This window comes from Arachis duranensis, chromosome 8, assembly GCF_000817695.3.
Source record: "Arachis duranensis cultivar V14167 chromosome 8, aradu.V14167.gnm2.J7QH, whole genome shotgun sequence".
Classification (NCBI taxonomy): domain Eukaryota; kingdom Viridiplantae; phylum Streptophyta; class Magnoliopsida; order Fabales; family Fabaceae; genus Arachis; species Arachis duranensis.
The window spans coordinates 12,332,512-12,338,995 of NC_029779.3; positions in this window are offsets into that span (position 1 = coordinate 12,332,512).

Here is a 6,484-nt window from a genome sequence, read left to right on the forward strand (position 1 = left end):
GAAGCTTTATAGAAACTCTCCAATCTTGCCATCACATTTTGGACTTGACGCTTCTCCACTTTACAGAAGAGAAGCAAATCATCGACAAACATGAGATGTGGTATTCTCAGACCCCCTCTAGAAATAGCAACTAGATTCCACCGGCCCATATCAACTTGATGGCTAATCAACCAAGACAATCTCTCTATACACAACACAAAAAATATGGTGACATAGGATCACCTTGCCGAAGACCTCGATGAGGAGTAAAACTATCCAATCTATCACCATTCTAAAGAATAGACAATGAGGATGAAGTGACACAGCTCATGATTAATTTGACTGTAGGGATAGGAAAATCGAATTTCACGAGTGTCTGATTTAGAAACCTCCAATCAACTCTGTCATAAGCTTTCTCCAAGTCAATCTTAAACGTCAGAGTTACTTTCTTCAACTTAGTCATTTTCATAAAATGGAGAACTTCATGTGCTATAATGACATTGTCTGGAGCTCCCCTTCTGGGATAAACCCCCTTGAAGAGGGCCAACAATATTTGAGAGATGAGGCCAAAGTTTGTTGACCAAGACTTTGATGATGACCTTGTAGATCACATTACAGAGACTAATAGGTCTAAAATCCTTCATCGATAATGGCGAGTGGCAACTCCACCTTGGGAATTAGAACCAGAAGAGTCTCCATCATCCTCGAATCAATAGTACCCCTAGAAAAAGCTTCCCTAATCATATTTCAAACATCAGACCCAATAACCTTCCAGTATTCCTTGAAGAAGTAAGCTTCAAATCCATCCTAACTCGAAGCCTTAAAGGAATTTATGCTAAAATTAGCTGCCTTAACTTCTTCCATAGTCACAGACACAGTAAGATTACAGCAGGCTTCCTCATTCAAAGAAGGAAGTGGAATTTCATCCAGACACCCTAAATCAACATTCTCCAACTGATAGAATAAGCTCTTGAAAAAAGATTCAGCTTCCTGGCTAAGAATTTCTAGGTCCATCTCTCACACGCCGTCCTTGAAAAAAAGATCATGAATCTTATTTATCTTCCTTCGCACAAAAGTCTGAACATGGAAGAAACTAGTATTTTTGTCCTGAAATTTCAGCCACTATTCTCTAGATTTTTGAAACCAAAGGAGTTCCTCTTGCACAAAAGTGTTATTATAATCCTCAATCAACTGTTGCTCCCTTTGATGCATGTAAGAATCTTCCCTCTCTTCCAAACACTTTTGAAGATAATTAATTTATCACTCCAATTCATATTTCCTAAAAAAAATATTACCGAACACTTTAGAATTAAATTCAAGAGAATTTCTCTGTACCTCCGATAGCTTGCTTTGCACTCCTCTAAAGCTAGACCACCAAGACTGTTTCACAATATCTCTGTGACCAGGATGAATTGCCCACGCCGCCATAAGATGAAATGGTATGTTCCTTTTCGACTGCGGGCGCCCTTTACAGCACACTAAGATAGGACAGTGATCAGACTGTATTTTATTCAAAATTTTTGCATAGGCCTCAGAAAAAAGAGATAGCCATCCAGTATTAACACAAATCCGGTCAAGTTTGTTTGCCACCTCAATACTGTTTTTCATTCTCCTATACCAAGAAAAACGTCTCTCTATAGTCTTCAAGTCAAATAGAGCACTATTCCCTAGAGAACTGGCAAACTGATCCGTATGTTGACTCAAAAAATGGAAACCGTTAGATTCACGAGAGAATAAGACTTTACTAAAATCACTGAGGGCAATCCAAGGTCCTTGAAAAGTCCCCGAATGAGCTACCAGATAATCCCAAAGTCGACATCTGGTATTATGTTAAGGGCTACCATAAATAGTACTACACCTCCAAATCATACTCTCAAACTGAATTTTGATTGTGACACACTGATCGCAAGCATTAACCAATTTGCAGCAAGTATTTTGTAGAGAAGAAAGGAACCATATAGCACCTTTTTGTCCTATTGCCTCTTCTATACCAATAGGACAATATTTAAATTTTTTTTAGAATATTTTCAAATATTGGAAGAAAATATGAGTTTTAACCATAATAAAAAAAATAAATTTAAATTTTTTAATAAGTTCTTTACAATTCACTTGCACTAACTTATTTTCCCTAAACTAAAATATTTAAACTATCTATAATAAAAGATAAGAGAAAATTAAAATTGGTGAAAATTAACTTGCACCACCAATCTCACTAGAAAATTTAACTTCCTAGAAAAATTAGATGGACTTAATCTTAGTTTACGAAATTCAGTAAATTTAAATGTGAGCACAATATTAGAGTGTGTCCAAACTCTAAAATTGTGACCCTGTTGGCTATTCATAATCTTGAAATGAAAGTTTTATGTAAGATGTTTTACTCCAAAATGTTTAGTAGCATGAGATATATAGTATATAATAACACTTTCATTTTTAATTGGAAATTTGAAACTGTCATAACTAAGACTTGTAATAATTTTTTTATGTAATTGTTATATGGACATATAAATACAAAATTTGAAGAGCAGATATGTTATTTTTAGAATATATTACAATCAATTAGCATTTATTAGAATTATTTAGTATATCTGAATATTTATTATAAAATATTATGTCTTTATTATATCGATTTTCTTAACACCTATAAATATTCTTCTATATTGTATCATTTCATACACCCAATAATACATTTTTCAGATTATTCTCACAGTCTTTTGTTTCTAGCATGATATCAGAGTCATAGTATTCTCCTTGAAGAGGATAAGTTGTTTTTCTTCTAGTGAAATCACTATATTTTTCATATTTTTCTTCTATGCCATTTTTTTTTCATTCTCTTTTGTCAATGCTTTAATGCTTTCTCACCTAATCGATTAGCTCATTCACTACTTACTTATTATCAGTGAGAAACCATATATTTTTCGTCATCTTCCGATGGTTTGTCATCACTTTACATTTTGTCAAATTTTCAGCAGCTTTCCGGCAGTTTGGCATCTTTTCAGCAGTTTTTTCGACAGTTGGTCACTCTTTTAACAATTCTATCTGTGTTTCATTGTGGCAGTTCTGTCTGCGTTTCTTTGTGACCGTTTGGTTTGCGTTTCTTTCAGACAGTGGCAGGTCCGTCTGCGCTTTCTTCAAACATCGACAGTTTCATCTGCGCTTTCTTCAGACAGCAGAAGTTCCATCTGTGTTTCCTTATAATAGTTCTGTCTGCACCCTTTCTATCAGGTTATACATTTTTGTTTTAAATAAGTTTCAAACTCAAGTTGTCACTTGAGTTTGAAAGGGAATGTCAGAATATATTAGGATTAATTAGTATTTATTAGAATTATTTATTATATCTAAATATTTATTATAGAATATTATATCTTTATATATCGATTCTTTTAATATCTATAAATATTCTTATATATTATATCATTTTATATACTTAATAATACACTATTCAAATTACTTTCTCAGTCTCTTATTTCTAACGGCTGTTATTGAATCTTGTAGTTGTTGTTATGGTTTCTTTCTTTTTTGGTTTTTCCAACTAACTCAACGCAATAACAATTAGTCAATTATACTAGCATCGATATTTTAATAGTTCAGATATGGCACTATAATGATCTTAAAATATAATTGATCAATTAGTTAATACACTTTTTTTTTTACGTGTATATGAATTGATCCAAATATAAATAATGGACCCACTTGGACAATGGTAGTATGGTAGACGAGAAAATTGAATCAAAGAGGTTGGTGGAAGTGAAGACTGAATTATTTGTAATATATCTTTGTCTAAGTGAACAGTTTACACGATTTTATTATGGGTCAAATGTTTCTATATTTTTTTATGAAAACATGTTATGCGAGCATATGAATTTAAAACTCAATGTTCAACGGACTTCACATCCATTCTTTGAGTAGTAAACTTTACTTTCCAAGTGTTTTCTTTATCGTTTTTAACATATCTCAAGCAAGCTAAGGTGGTGTAGAAAATAAAGTAAATACTAAAATAAATTTTATTATTGATGATTACATTTTTCTTATATGCCTTGTATTTAATTCTTTTCTCCATGTGACAATATAAGTTTTTCTTATTTTGTCTGAAATTTTGCTTAATAATTTATAAGTCATATGGTTGATTTAAGATTTTCTTCAGTTTATACCTCTATTTATTAATTATAACATACCTAATACTAAACATTTGATTAAAAATCAAAGAGAGAACACAAGATTAATTTCATCTAACAATTTCAAATAATTTTGAAATTAATGATTTCTTAATATGCATTTTTTTTTAAGAAAAATAACTGATATTTATAAACAAGAGAGCATATTCTTTAAAATTCTCATATTAAAAAAATGGAACTTTCTGGTGAAGGCTTTTAATATAAAAATATTTTATTAAAAGAAAAATGTTTAAATTTTTTTTAATATATTATTGATTTATTAAAAAATAAATTTTAACGTACTGAACCACTGACAATTTTAAAAAATTTAAATAATAATTCATTTAAATAGCTTTTTAAATAATAATAAGTTTTAAAATAAGTTATTTGAAAATAAATTATTCTTATTGATACAATAATACATAATTAAATTTTTAATAAAAAATTAAACAAACTTTCAAATTTTAACAAGTGTTATAAACAAAACCCTTAAAAAATTTTATCCCTAATAAAGTAATACGGCCTATACATTCATATGGTGACCAAAATTAAATCCAAGTCAACACTGTTGATCTTATGGTTGTGGTTTCTACTTTTTAGACTTTTACTCGGTATTTCATTAATTTTTGATCGTCGGTCTTAATTATAAAAAATATATATAATTAAAATTAATAATTAAAAATTATTAAAACAACCATCTACTAATATACTTAAAAAGCTTTTCTACTCTTTTAAGTTTTAATTATAATTATAATTTTCTCTCTGAAAAATTCAAGGTCAAGGCTTTGATCTCATTGTCCCTGATAATCTTCAAACCAAACAAGAGAGTAGGTGGGACTTGGTTGGAAGAGTCCTTACATATATAAATTCATCTTTATTCTTTTTTATCATATCAAAAAATAACTATAAATTTACAATTTTTATTTATGAATAAATTTTATTACACTAGTATATACAAGATATAATTATTTTTAATTTTTAAAATATGTATTAATATGCTCTAAAATATACAATTTATTATTAATATTTTTTGTGTTTTTATGATTTTGGTACATAGGAGTATAGGACTATGGGATGAATGACATTAACATAAGCACGTGTTCCGTTTGTGTGTCAAACCCACGTTAGAAGATGAAGAAGGTGCGGTGGTTTTAGTGTTTGGTGGTGTTATTTTCACCCCTTCAATGGCTGCTTTAATTTGTGGCACCTACTTAAATAAAAATATTTAAAATATTTATTTTACATTTTAAAAATAAATAATATTTTTATAATATATTAANNNGTATTATATATTAAAAGATACTTAATTACTTATTTATTTATATATTAATAATGTCTAATGTATTTTATATTTATTATAATATATCAATATTTTTTTATAATATTTTTTATTTATATTTAATAAAATCCAATAATTTATAAAAATACGACAAATTCAATAAGCACAAAATGTGCTTATTTTAAACATACATTTACTTCTCACCTTCCATATCTTAACATAAAAAAAAAATTATAAGTTAAATCGAATTAAAAATATTAAATAACTAACATTATTTTTATGTTATATTTAAACTAATACTAATCAACTCTTCACATTTTTTACTAAAAATATTAGCCCTAATATTTCTCAATTAAATTTTCCAACCCATACCACATACGGCATACATACGTAGCTACCATATATAAACATTTGAGTTTGACTGCTTATACTGGCTGAAGATTATGTTTATTATTAATAACTTAGTGCAGCGTTGAATCAATATTGTTTACGTAATCTTTTATGTGCAGTAATTCTAGAGAGACGAAAAGCAATTAGTTTTTGGTGAAAATTCAAGCGAAATCGACTTCACGTAAAATTGATATATAAGAGTTGTTAATGAAAATATAGTTATATATATTAGTTAAATTATCTAACGATTCTCAGATATCAACTGCACCTGAGTTTTTACCTTAATTTAAATAATGTAAATTATTTTATTTAATATTTATTTATTATAAATATATTAAATAAAATTAAAAATAATAATTTTTGATAATTTTTGTCAAATATTTTTTGTTATTAAATATTTTCCATTGGCAACATTAAAGTGAGTTCCTTCCATATTAGAATCCATCTTATGTATAATATTGATGAATATACATAATTAATTATCATATTATTACATATTTAAATAAATTTATTTCAACTAAGAAGATGTATTTCCTCCAACGAATCGAAGAAAATACTTGGCTTAGGTGAGACAGGGGGTAAGGAGGGTTGTTTGAGATGGCTTTTGAACCCTAAAATTTAACGAAATGATGGTTTTGAAAGGTACCAGGTTCAAGTAAGAAAGGGAGTAAAAAGGAAAAGAATT